The sequence below is a fragment of the Podarcis raffonei genome, chromosome 8, assembly GCF_027172205.1.
Source record: "Podarcis raffonei isolate rPodRaf1 chromosome 8, rPodRaf1.pri, whole genome shotgun sequence".
In the NCBI taxonomy this organism is placed as follows: domain Eukaryota; kingdom Metazoa; phylum Chordata; class Lepidosauria; order Squamata; family Lacertidae; genus Podarcis; species Podarcis raffonei.
The window spans coordinates 57,409,233-57,423,587 of NC_070609.1; the positions used below are offsets into that span (position 1 = coordinate 57,409,233).

The 14,355-nt window shown below is 44.1% G+C and overlaps 1 protein-coding gene across 4 annotated transcripts in view; it reads right to left on the bottom strand.

The window, feature by feature from the left end:
- The window catches only part of ADCY7 (adenylate cyclase 7), an 85,587-nt gene that overhangs the window by 49,753 nt on the left and 21,479 nt on the right, over window positions 1-14,355 (bottom strand). The gene's annotated exons all lie outside the window — the stretch shown is intronic.

Consider the following 14,355-nt stretch of genomic DNA (forward strand, 5'->3'; position numbering starts at 1 on the left):
GTAGGTAAGTGGAGGAAGAAACTGATCATTCCATCCCTCCTCCACTTGGTGACTATGCTGGCCAAGGAGAAGGATCAACCATGACAAGCAAATTGGTGGAAGAGGAATGCCCTCCACCAATTTGCTTGACTGAAGGCAAATGTTTTCACTAGCCAACTTAAGAAGCTTGTAGCCTGCATGCCCATGCTAGCTGTGGAACATACTTCTTTTCTTCCTCTGAAGCCAAAATGAAGAAGGGGGAAAACTTTGTGGTGAGTTCCAAGGCTGTATTAGAGATGTCACCTGGTTAAAGAAATTTTGGCTGATGAATCATGTGGTTTTAAGTCTATCCATTAATGTCTCTCTGTGTGTTGAAACAATAGTTTCAAATCAATGAAATAATTATTTTGGATGGTGTGTCACAGCAGACATAATCAATGAAAAGGCATTTATCCTGTGTTTAAGAGAGGGGAGGATGCCTCTTCTGAGACGGGGCTTTCCATCTGCAGCTTTTCTAGTGTGCTGTTCTTAAGTATTAGCATTTGGTAGAGAAAACTAATATGCACTGATTAAACTAAACTTAAATAACCGTTGAAGCCCTAGAAAGTATATTTATTTTTTTCTGACATTTCTATACTGTCCAGCCAACTGTGTCCTCACAACAGTTCACAATTTCATACTTTAACTATCCAGTTCTGTACTAGAAATTTAGGGGATGGACAGACTCTCTTCTATGGGATTAGGATTTAGTTCTAGGGCCCAATTCAAAGCACCCATGTTAGTGTTTATAGCCCTAAATGAATCAGGCCGTGAATACCTGAAAAACCACCTCCTTCCCTACAGACATCCTCAGGTGCTAAGACTGGTAGAGGGGGCCCTCTTGCTAGTTCCTCTACCCTCAGAGGTCAGATAATGGCAGCCTGGGAGGGGGCATTCTCTGGTGGCCCCAAAGTTGTCCAAAGGCCTCACAGAGGCTGGTCTGGTACCTTCATTAAACAAATTTCAGCGAACACTGAAAACACACTTCTTGACCCTGGCTTTTGAAATAATCATCATCATCATAATTTTATTATTTATACCCCATCCATCTGGCTGAGCTGCCCCAGCTACTTTGGGTGGCTTCCAACACATATAAAAACATAATAAAACATCAAACATTAAAAACTTCCCAATACAGGGATACATCCGAGATATTTAGGACCCACCTCATTTATGTGATTGCAGGTTGATTTAAACTGTTTCTAACATTGTGTTTTAATTGGTGTAATCAACCCTGGAACCTTAGAGTAAAGGCTGGGTAATTAATAGTAATAATAATGAGACATCTGAGGGGATATTTCTAGTATTATTTCCATTTACATAGTGAGCGAACTGAGGTTTTCCTAAAGTTACCCTGCAGTTTGTAACAAACCATCCCTGCATGCAAAAGAGAGAGGCTGGTCCTACTGGGTCTTACTCCCAAGAAAGCATGCACAAGATTGTAGTCTACAGCATATTAAAATACTGAACCCAGTTCCTGGTCCACTAACAGTATTCTACTCTGATTGTAATTCTCTCCAGAATTAACATACATGTGCAGTTGACTCACAAGCCTAAAACCAGGATGGGTGGGGTTCCCCCCCCCCAACACAGCTGTACCAGACATGAATAGCCAGACTTAAAAAACCCCAAAATATAAAACCTGAAGCTGATGGATGCAAACACTGGGAGCAAAATTACTTCCATGGCAACAGCAGCATTACATGAACAATGGACAATGAACAAATTATGGTTCTCTAGTAATAACCAATGGCTTTCAAAAGTGGGTCAATATATGAAATCCAGTATCAGGAAAGACTTCCTATAGGAAGTAAGTGAACTATAGGGAGGGGGCAAGTGAAAAATGAGGGCTAAGCATGGCTTGGGAAGAACTTGAGGACTTGGTATTGTAACTGCAGCTGCTTTGGTACAAAACATCCATCTCCATGGCACCCCTTGGCTCCAATTCAATAGGAAGAGAGCCCCAGAAGAAAACGGGTAAGCAAAACCAGATGTAGGCCAGTTATCTGCCAGTGATAAAATGGTTACTTAAAATATACAGGAGTACACAATGAGTCCTGCTGATGTTAGCAATGGTACCCAACAGAGGAAGTCCTAAAGGCTGAACCAATTGTTTTGAGGTTTAACTGGAAACAAAAGATCTTGGTCAGGACCCAGAAACCTAGTCTATGTGCACACAAAGATTCAGACAGTGGGGGTTTTGGCTCCCTCTTCCTCTCTGAATAATGAACTCTCATCCAGGAGTGCCCTTCAGATGTGGCTGGATTTCAACTTTCATCGCCTCTACCTAGAATGGTCAATGGTGTGTGATGGGAGCCCTGTTCCCCCTCCCAGAATGGTTTAACAATCCATCCCTCCTTCACAGGGAACTCTGAGAACTGTGGATCTGTGAAGGCAATAGGTAAAGGTAAAGGTACCCCTGCCCGTATGGGCCAGTCTTGCCAGACTCTAGGGTTGTGCACTCATCTCACTCTATAGGCCGGGAGCCAGCGCTGTCCGCAGACACTTCCGGGTCACGTGGCCAGCGTGACAAGCTGCATCTGGCGAGCCAGCGCAGCACACGGAACGCCGCTTACCTTCCCGCTGGTAAGCGGTCCCTATTTATCTACTTGCACCCGGGGGTGCTTTCGAACTGCTAGGTTGGCAGGCGCTGGGACCGAACGACGGGAGCGCACCCCGCTGCGGGGATTCGAACTGCCGACCATGCGATCAGCAAGTCCTAGGCGCCACCCACGTCCCGTGAAGGCAATAAGGGTCCCTTAAAAACTCTCAGCACCCTTAGTAGACTACAGCTTCTTGGGGGAAGCCATGACTGCTTAAAGTGGTATCATAGTGCTTTTCAAATTGGGATGGTGTGGATGCAGCCATACACCCTGGATGCGTGTGGGGTTTCGGCATTAATCCTGGCATGTCTGGAGAGGGGAGTCCCACACATGCAAGTGTCTACTTCCTCCTCTGAAACAAATGAAGCTGTTGCAGGCAGAAGCACTTCCTGCCATTCGGAGCTTCTTGACCTCAGACTATAGGAGCCCACACAACAGCTATTTATAACAAAGCAAGGATGAAGCAGCCTGTACAGGGAGGGAGTTACCCGACTTGGTGAAATGTTTTGACATTTGATTAAAGCAAAGCCTTACTGACCTTCAGCAATAAAAAAAAAGCCTTGATCTTCTTACAATGCCTTGTTTTTAGTTACCCAAAGGCTCATTTATCAACACTAAATTGAAAAGATGAAAGTAAGAGGCCTCCTTTGCCTCTGTCTCTGGGAAAAGCCTCCTCCGACCCCCTTCACTCTTGACTTGTGCACCTGGGCACTCAACTAAGCAGTCCTATAATAGGCAAGGACAGATAATTAAGCAGACTGATTTCATACTTGAAAACAGGGGTGGGGAACCTTTTTTGGGCCCTAGTGGGAGAGATCTTTATCTTCTTCCCATCAGGCAAATGACAAGTGGGTGGTCCCACCTCACAGTTGGCCAGTTGGGTGCAGGGGGAGACAGTGACCAAGCAGGATTGAACTCTCCACCCATCAGCTGAGCTTCTCAAGAGAAGTCTCAGAGGCAGAGTTCACACATTACAGTAAACTATGATTAGCAGCTTACCATGAGAACCAGTGAGGTGGGTGTAATGGTTGGGAGCACTGGACTAGGACCTGGGAGCCCAGGGTTCAAGTCTCCACTCAGCCATGAAGCCCACTGGGTAACCTGGGGCTGTTCATCTCTCTGAGTTTCTCCCTGATGAGCCATGACCAGAAAGAAAGAACAAACCTTGGACTCAAGGTTGTACTTTTTCTTAACCCAGGGGACAAAACCCTCAGTAAAACCAATCAATCGATTTTCTTGCAATTAAATATACAACTATTCTTGCACCACAGGGAGCTGTCATATTTCAGTATGCCACTGGCCTTCTCAAGACAATTCGCCCCCACATGCCTCGTATATTTGTCAGACAAAATACAATACTCCACAAGTTTTAATTTGATTTCCAGCCCACATTTGAATCCATTTATCACACCAAATATTTTCCCCGATCGACATAACCAGCTTCTACATGACTCACGCTGAATTTGACCCTCTGTGGCCCTCTTACATAACCCTTGCAGAGTGCCCCCTTGCGGAATCACCTGTTTGTCACACACAGAACCTGTATCTTCAACACCAGGGGAAAAACTTTGACTCAGTTTAAAACACAAGGCACATAAGGACACAAGATGAGCTCTGTAGCATCAGGCCAAAGGCCCATCTAGTCCAGCATTCTATTCTCACAGAGGCCAAGCAGATGCCCCAATGGGAAGGTCACAAGAAACAATGCTCTCCCCACTGTGATGCCCTGCAACTGGTATTCAGAGGCACAATGCTTCCGATAGTGGAGGTTGAACACAGGTATTGTGGCTAGAAGCCACTGTGAGCCTTATCCTCCATCCAAGTTGGTGGCCATCGCTACCTCTTGTGGGAGTGAGTTCCACAGTTTAACTGTGGAACCTCATCAGGGTCTTGGACAATAACTTTTCCCTTTGCAAGTGCCCAATGATTGCTTTAGGCACAGCTGGCTTTTGACTGCAAGGCTCTGGAACCCACAAAAAACACAGAATCTCTCCTGATCCAATAAGGAAGGACTGAATGAAGAAACAGATTTTCGTTTACACAATGGGCACATACAGGAAATATGCAAAGATTGCTATGGGATGTTGAGGACTAAAAATAAATAAATGAAGTGTTGGTGCAGACACAGTAGCAGAGAAAAGCCAATCCAAATTTAACTGAAAGTAAAACAAAGAAAAGGAATTGTACTTTGCTAAGTTTAATCGTTCTCAGAAAAGCAGAAGCTAACAGCTCATCTTTGCAGTCTATGGAGCAGACAGCAGGTCATCACACTTTATGCCTTTTTGTATTCTTCAAATGCACTGTTGGTTTTCACAGGACTGGCAAAGCAGTGGTTCTACTTGTTTATAGGCAAAGGTTAATGTGGACCATAAAACTCTCATAAGAGGAGATCAAAAGGAAACACATCAGTCAAAGGAAGAGATGTCCACAAATACATGATCTTCCTTCAGTTTTTTGGCTAGCCATTAAATTTACTGTAAAGAATGTATGTATGTATTTATATAAAATATCCTTTTTGTTCCGTCAGCTGAAAATCTCAGAAATTAAATACTGGTTGGGTTCACTCTAAAGCTAATCCATGGTTTGTTAAAAAACCATGGGTTACCCCACAAACAAACCATGGCTTGTTTCTCCAAAATTTCTATTTAATTTTTCAACTACTGGTTACCTCAAACCTTTTCAGCGCTGTGAATGTCTGGTGTGGGATCGCTAAGCAAGCCATGGTTGAAGATGGGTGCTGGGTTTGTATGTAATGAAAAACCATAGCTAAAGAAAACCAAGGTTTGTAAGCAGTAAACAACCCATAGTTAAACTGATGGGCAGGATTCACAAATAACACCAAGCCATGGTTTAAAACCATGGATTTGTTTTGTGCATGAACCTCAGCATTATATCACCATAAAGGGTTTTGTTTTGTTTTAATGTATTGGGGATCCCCACCCGCATTCCCAGGTGGAAAAGGGGGAGGAAAAGATGTGTAACTACTACAGAAAAAATAACCCGAGATGATGATTCTCCATGCAACATTTCACATTGTCTGCCACTTTATTGGTAACCAGTAACTTTGGGAATTCATAATCACACACCTAACTACAAATTAGAGATATGTTGTTGTTGTTGTTGTTGTTGTTGTTGTTGTTGTTTAGTCGTTTAGTCGTGTCTGACTCATCGTGACCCCATGGACCAGAGCACGCCAGGCACTTCTGTCTTCCACTGCCTCCCGCAGTTTCGTCAAACTCATGCTGGTAGCTTCGAGAACACTATCCAACCATCTTGTCCTCTGTCGTCCCCTTCTCCTTGTGCCCTCCATCTTTCCCAACATCAGGGTCTTTTCCAGGGAGTCTTCTCTTCTCATGAGGTGGCCAAAGTATTGGAGCCTCAGCTTCAGGATCTGGGGAGCACCCCATCAAAAACCAAACTATCAAGGTTCTATCGATCTACACGCAGCCAAGGTTGTTGGACGTAAGCTTTGCACCTCAAACGGAAAAACTGTTCAACCTACTAACTTCACAATTTGTTCCAGGCAAGAACATTACTTTCATAACAACGATTTTCATAAGCAAGCTAGCTCCAGGGTGCACTGAAGGCTATCGGACCAGTGTGGAAGTCAAATATAATTTGTGCCTTTCCAAGCTTAAGATACACAATTTGTTCATGATCACCAGGTTCCTCATTATGCCCCATGGATAGATTTTTTTTTCTGCAGTCAAAGCTAACTTGCAACTGATCTTAACAACTGTTTGAATCAATAACCCCAATTATCCTTTTTAAGTTTCCAGTGACCTATTTTAAAATTCTACTTCTTTGCAAACAGTGTCCTCAAAAGTGAGGTAGCCTTTCATTACCTCTCATATTCTAGAATACAGGAAGCATATAAGGATACCAAAAAGCTTATTGTACGATGAAGAAGAAAAGTTGCCCTCTGAAAATTAGCCCCTGAATCAAGATGTTTAACAACACAGGCAAGTGACATGTCAGGCAGTTGCATGGGGCTACATTAAGGACTGTCAATCCTGAGGGATGTAATTTCCCCCCAGTAATCTGCAGCACAGAGAAATATAACATAAGGAAAGCACACAAACTGGTGTCAAGCCAGTTAAGAAGCATATAAATTAATAAACTATAATAATAACAACAACAACAACAACAACAACAACAACAGCTGGCACCCCCTGAAAGAAGAGTATTGCTTACATGCTTTTCCTTGCCCATCTATGAGAAAGAGGACTTTAACTCGGGGGGGGGGGGTCTGAAAGGGGCCAGGCTTCCACAGCACATAAACACCCTCCCGACACTGCCTCTGAGGTTCCTGACTTTAACCAGCATGCTATTGTGAGGAGTAACCTTTTGCACATTCTGCCCCGGGTGCTAAAATGACTTAAGATTGCCATCTTCCTATAAGATTATATCTGTTAGCTGACACCAGGTCAATACTTGCTGAATGTTCAGCAAACACTGGCTTATTTGCTTTAAACACTAGCATCTGGGGGCATTTATAGTAGATCTACCTTAATATGGATGACGGATAAGAGATCTGAGGACTCCTTTTACGGAACAGAAGTTTAGAAAGCCTCCCCTTTTTAGACATAGCTGAAAGAGATGTGGAAGTTTCTGTGAACTCAAGCAAAACAGAAACAGCAAGCAGTTTGATGCTTGCTGACAGGGTGCTCCTCTGTCCCATTACCCCACCCTCACAAGAAACATTTTTCCCTGAAAGTACTATCGCCAGCAAGTCTGTATGCCCAACACTCGCCCTGCAAGTTAAATTCCACTATCCCGCATATTATATTCATGACATTGTTTATTCCACCCTTACTCCATCAGGGCAGCGGACATAGTTCCTCTCCCACCCCGCCCCTCACAACGAGGTCAGGTCAAGAGACATGTCACCCAGTGAATGTCATGGCTGTGGGCATGTGAGCCTGTGTTGCCCCAGGTCAAATGAGCCAGTTTAGTGTAGTGGTTAAGAGTGGCTGGACTAGGACCTGGGATTCCAGAGTTCAAAACTCCACTCAGCCATGAAGCTCACTTGCTGACTAGTAACTGCCTCTCAGCCAACCTCTACCTCACAGGGTTGCTGTGGGGATTAAATGTTGTTGTTGTTTAGTCGTTTAGTCGTGACCGACTCTTCGTGACCCCATGGACCAGAGCACGCCAGGCACTTCTGTCTTCCACTGCCTCCCGCAGTTTAGTCAAACTCATGCTGGTAGCTTCGAGAACATTATCCAACCATCTCGTCCTCTGTCGTCCCCTTCTCCTTGTGCCCTCCATCTTTCCCAACATCAGGGTCTTTTCCAGGGAGTAGGGGATTAAATAAGGCAGGGCATAACCATGTACACCACTCTGAGCTCCTTGGATGGGTTATAAATGCAACATAAATGATAACACTCCAGACAGTCCCTGCCACAGCCCCACTATGTGTTAGGCAAAGGCACTGTCGCCTTTAGCCTTCTTTCCCTAGCTATAAAATGGGGACAGCAGTAATCTCTTTTACCAGATTCATAGGCGCCGACTCCATGGGGCTTGAGGGGGCCCGAGCCCCCTCAAAAATTCGTTTGGGGGGGCTCCGCCCCCCCAATAATCTCCGGCGCCCCTCCAGCAGAGCGCCATCGCCGCCCCTCCCCCAGCCCAAAATGCACAGGGGGGGCGGGCTGCATGCCTCCTGCCCTCCCTCCCGAGCAAAAGCTCCACCCAATTTCCTTTGGAGCTGATTAATAGGCGCAGCACGCTCTCCCCTATTCGCTCACGAGGAGGCGGCGCCACTTTATTTGCATATTCATGAGCTTATTTATTATTCATGAGCTTTCCCGGGCCCCCCCAATATTTTTTATAAGTCCACGTCGCTGACCAGATTGCATTAATTCCCCTCCCCCAAAATGATAAGGATCCAAAGTGTTCTGCAGAATCAAAATGTTGTGCAGCTGAGAAAGGTAGCAGCTATAAATGGTACCAACGCACTGTGGTAGAAGCTGCGTTCCGTAACAGCAAAGTGTCATTTGCAGGAAAAGCCAATTTGCTAATGCTCTGCCCCTTGCTGATTGCAAGTACTGTAAAGGAGTTAGGGGTGGGGAAGCAATATAAAAAGGGCCCATGCTTTCAAAGCAACTTTCCGACTTCAAAAAGCACACAAACCCCTCCTGCACACAGCAATAACCACAGGCATCTATTTCCGTGGCAACAGTTTACCCAGCCAATTTCATTCTGACTGGAGAACAGTTGACAAGTCTCACGACAAAGGCCCACACCCACTAGCTGCTACAGCCAGAGGTTGGTTTTTTCCATACTCAACAAAACCATTTACAGAGAACTGATGGCGCTCACATTCTGCCAAAATTAGATAATGCGTGCATGTACAGTAGGAACAGCCAGGCACAAAAATGCATTCATTTTTATTAATGCTGCAATCCTGTGCAGAATTACCTGAGAGTACATTCCATTAAACATAATGGAACTAACCTCCAGGTAAATATGCCTAAGATGAGATTTCACATTAAAACTCGGCCGAATAAGTGGTGGGGGTTGGGAATTTATAACAGGCCCCTGATTTACCTTTCACCTTTCCATATGTCCATTTAATACAGCTTTCGATAAAATGAAGATTTTTTTTAAGCACTCCTCTGGTTGTCTACGTAAAATTAAACTGTAATGAATCTCCTGTCCTGTGGCTTTCAAACAGGTGTTCTTGGAATCACCTGGATCCCTTGGAAGCTGAATGAGGTTTCCTTGGAAAGTAGGCATTGCCAAGCTTGCTTGATATTAACTTCCCTGTCATTAGGAGCATTAAGTTTTATATGCTTGTTATCTGACTGCAACAAAGGAGTTTGGTGCTTCGGTAGAAAGGAATTAAGGGAGGAATTGCTCAAAGTTCCTTATTGGTCAAGCCAACCAGCCAGTTGTAATCATGACACTTTCACAGGAAATCAAATTTTGGGGTGCTAAAAGGAAGCTGTGTTTCTTGCTAAAAGCGACTAATCAGTATGTGGAACAAAAGTTGCAACCTTTGCACGAAACCTGCTATATGTAGAGGAAAGTATGTGGCTACAGTACTACTGCTGCAAATTACCCTGGAGATTTGAAAACCTGAGAAATGCACCTTGATACAAGTTTATAATGTTTTGCACTGCATAAGTAATGCCTCTTATTTTAAGAATGTGTTTTAAAATGCTTTAATATATGCTTTTAATTTTATTTAATCCAATGCACCGTTTCGCTAATTATCAATTTTAAATAGCAAGTATTGTTCTGTTTTTTAAGGTAAGTCCTTGTAATTGCTGCCATCTGGTTTAAATTTTGTAACTTTGCTTTGTGCTGCTGTGGTCTAAGCAATAATGTGATAAAAGTTAATTTAACTCTTCCATTAGGAAAATTGACGGCAAATTGCTCAGAAAAGCCAGGAAATAGCTGAAAATAAAGCTCCTTGTGTTTGCTGAACTGAGGCAGCTGAGACAAAGATATGCCCCCTGTGGATGACGCAATCTAAAGAAACAACCAACCAAAAGTAACACAAGCAGATTGCAGGACAGCAAGTGGAAGGATGGAGAAAGCAAGAAAGTGCTATTTTTGAGCCCCTAACAATAGGAAGATTGGCGTTGCATACTTGTATATTGATCTAGCTCAGGGTTTCCCAAACATCAGTCTCCAGCTGTTTTTGGCTACAACTTCCATCATTCCCAGCTAGCAAGGCCAGTGGACAGGTATGATGGGAACTGGAATTCAAAAACAGCTGGAGACCCAAGACTGGGAAACTCTGATCTAGGTTAATATTCCCTACACTGATTGGTAGCAGCTCTCCTGGGTTTCAGAGCCAAGAGTCTTCCCCATCACTACCTAGAGATGCCAAGGATTAAAACTGGGGCCTTCTGCATCCCAGACATGTACTCCACCCACAGAGCTAATGCCTGCTCCTCCAATGAGCAGCTAGCTGCGGAGTAGTGTTGGGAGTGTTTTATGACAAGGTTTCTGTTGACCTACTGAAGCCTAAATAAACTTGTCTAGTGCTCTGAGTAAACAAGTGTATGTCTAGCCAGTGGAAGATATACCCAGGAACACATGTAAAGCACGGGGGTTCTGTGGCAAATGCTCAGCTGTGGATGTTGAGAGCAAATCCTGAAGTCTGCAAATGGGCCACTGGCCTGATCCAGCCAGCTCCTCTTAAGTTCTTATGTATGATCTGAACCAGCAAGAGTGGGAATTTCTCTTATTTCAACCAGCATTCCCTCCTTCACAGTCTCAGGTTCCTCTTGCTTCCTACTCAAGTGTCATGCCCTGATGGTAAGCTTTATCAACAGATTAATGAATATAAACCTGCCAAAGGATCAGTTACAGATACTACTGGAAGAAAAAATTTTTTTTGTTCTGCCAAAGGATAGCCAACATAAATTAGTTACTAAGGAGCTTGAGAAACTATCCAAAGAATTGGACTAGGACTCTCTCTCCCTTTTTCTATATATATATACACATATTCACTTTAAAAAATGTTTTTAATTGTTGCATTTCAAGGGCAAACTGAACATAATAGCACTTGGCATACATCCATGACCACACATGAGCAGCTCAATCCTGCCCCCAGGCTACTGGCACATGTCTCTTTGTTGCTGTGCCAGCATCACAGAAGAAGTTGGAAGAAGGGGAGAAGGAGAATAGACCTATTTCAGTGTCAGTGGACTTCTATCTTTTTTTGCTGGGTCCACTGGGATTTATTTACAAGGGGCTGTATCCAGCGTTAATTCTACTCAGAGTAAAACCCACTGAAATGTGTAGACATTTTTCACTGAGTTCTACCAATTTCAATGGGCTGGACCAAGAGTAGGTCCAATGGTCAAGAAGGTGGTTTTTGCATGTGCTGCACAGGGAAATGAGGGGCAGGTGTGGCTCCTCAACCTGGGAAGGTATCCTGTCTAAGAGAAGGAAAACTCTGGTGCTAAAAAGCCTTGAGGCTATGCATATTCATGAGACAGATTTGGGGAGTAAAACTCAAGGAAAAATCCATACCTGCTGGCTTGCAAGACATCTTCAGAAGAAGAAAGGGCTAAGGAGTAAATCCTGCACAAATCCAGAGTCCCTGAGAGAGTTGGGTGGCTTGTTGTACCCCTCCTTCAGGAAACTTCTGCAGCCAAGCTGGTGCCAAACGTATTGTTCTGCTTTGGACCACATCAGTGAGGCAGACAGGGGGCATTGTTGTCTGGGCAGCCCAGGACCTCCATACGTCCTGCCCAAGCTTGCACTCCAGACAGGACACTTTGGTGCTGCTAACACAGCAAAAACAACATGGGAGGCAGCAGTTACAAGTTAATGGTCTCCGCAGCCACAGAAGGTGCCGTGGTTCTCCAGTAGTTTGACTTCACCCCCGAAGGTGCACTCTGTTGTTTGACTTCACCCTCAAAGGTGCACTCCATTGTCTTTCAAAAAAGACAAATGCCAGCAGCAACAACTCCTCTGAGTATACCTTAGTTGGCTACAACTTGAAGCTTTTATACCAGCTCTTGCAGATCTTCAAAGCAGTATATTAGTCTAAAAGTTCCCGTCCTCCAACAGAAGACTTCTTCCTCTGGTGGAAGGAAGGAACCTTTTGGATTGGCCCGACGTGACAACACAATGTCACTCGAAACACACACACGAATAGTGCTGCAAGACCCTTTTTAACATCTGACAAATCTAGAACTGAAGCAAAATTCATTATACAAACCGGGGAGTGGGTTTGTATAGCTCTGAAAGTTGGCATACAAATATCCAAAGAAATAATACTTGACACAAAGAGACAGGAGAGAATATGGAGTAACCAGCATTCTGTCAAAGTTCATTTTGTATATTAAAAAGATAGCAGCATTTCCTTCCTTTCTGCAATTACAAACACAGACAAATGTTGCTTAGCAGAAAGTGCAGGAGAGGTTGCATCCAAGTCACAAGAGGAAGTGTAATTCAAAGTGCTTCCTTTCAAAACAGAAGCCACTAGTAGATCTATGTAGAGATCTGCTCTCTCTCACCACACCTCCTTGTGAATTGCAACACTAATTCATTGCTTTTCTAAAGAGCAATTAGGTCGCTTAAGCAAATGTGGAAAGGAGGTTATTTCTTTTCTTCTTGTCCCCTCCGTTAACTATGACGTATTGGCAGAAGCCGTGCCAGCTGTTACAAATGGATGTTGATTCAGTGATAAGGTAGGAAATTAAGGACAAACTTTCCATTCAGCACACATCGAAAGAGGAAACACCCAAGAGCCCACGGGCATCTAGACATAATTTTCTCCAAAGAACCATAGCTACCAAACTGCTTGGTCTGAATTAAGAGAGGCACATGTTAAGAAAAGAGGAACCGTTACAAGGAAGTTGCTCAGGGCTGCTTCCTGTTGCAAGAAAATAATATACTCTTGGGCTGAAATAAATATTGCAGAGGGCAATTTGTCTGCTTCCATGGAGATGGGGGCACAATGGCCAGGTTGCACCAAGGAGATCCAAACTTAACATTAAGGCAAGTTTCCAAGCTACAGTTTGTCTGCAGAGAGTAAGAAATGCCTTGTCTTGTCCTAGATGTGTCCCAGGTTGCAGCAGATCTTTCACTTAATGAAAGATATCGTGGACACAGACAGCAGGAACATCCAAAGCCAGTCCAAGGTTCAATTCCACGCAAGCAGAGGTCCCAACAAAGGCTCAAGCAAGGGGCAGTCTGAGGTCCACGTCAGCGGACAACCAAGATCAGGTACAAAACGTAATAGCTGGCAGCCAGGTTCAAGCTCCTTGTATTAATTTACAAAGCCCTGAACAACTTACATCCAGGGTTACACCACCTGAAACCTCAGATCCCAGCTCAATCACTGAGATCATCTGCAGGAGCATCTTTGGTCCATACCGAGGCTCATTTGACAACAAGAAACCAAGCCTTTACTGTCACTGGCTCAGCCCTGTAACGATGGGCAAATAGAGAAGCAACGGGTGTCTTCAGTGCTAACTTTTTAAACACCTGCTGAAAACTTTTCTGTTTCGCCAGGCTTATGCAGGCAATCAGTAATACATCTTTGGTTATCATGATTTCTAGTTTCAACTCTTTATATGTTTTTTTAATTGTACAGTTTTATGCACAGTTGTTGTGAACCATTTTGATATTTCTTTATGAACTAGAATTTTTAAAAATAAATTAGTAAGATGTTGTTCCAGCGGCTCTCATAGCTCATAAGCAACAGCTGTCTGCCCTCCCCCTAACACAGGCCCACCTGTATTCTGTTAAAAGTTTTGACAGAAGAGGGCCCTACTCCTGAAGGAGTCCTCTTCTGCAATCAAGTGGTTCTTCTGACTATGAGGGTCTCTCTAACCCAGGGGTCAGCAACCTTTTTTCAGCCATGGGCCGGTCCACTCTCCCTCAGACCATGCGGTGGGCCGGACTATATTTTGGAAGAAAAGAAAATGAACACATTCTACTCATGTAAAAACAGCAGACAGGCCCCACAAATAGCCCAGAGATGCATTTTAAATAAAAAGGGCAAATTCTACTCATGTAAAAACACGCTGATTCCCAGACCGTCTGCAGACTGGATTGAGAAGGTGATTGGGCCGCATCTGGCCCCCTGGCCTTAGGTTGCCTACCTCTGCTCTAGCCCATTCCAGAGAAGCAGGTAAAATTAACATGGTGACAATCATTACCCATCCTACTTCCCTTAAAACTACCGTATTTTTCGCTCTATAGGATGCACTTTTCCCCCTCCAAAAATTGAGGGGAAATGTGTGTGCGTCCTATGGAGCAA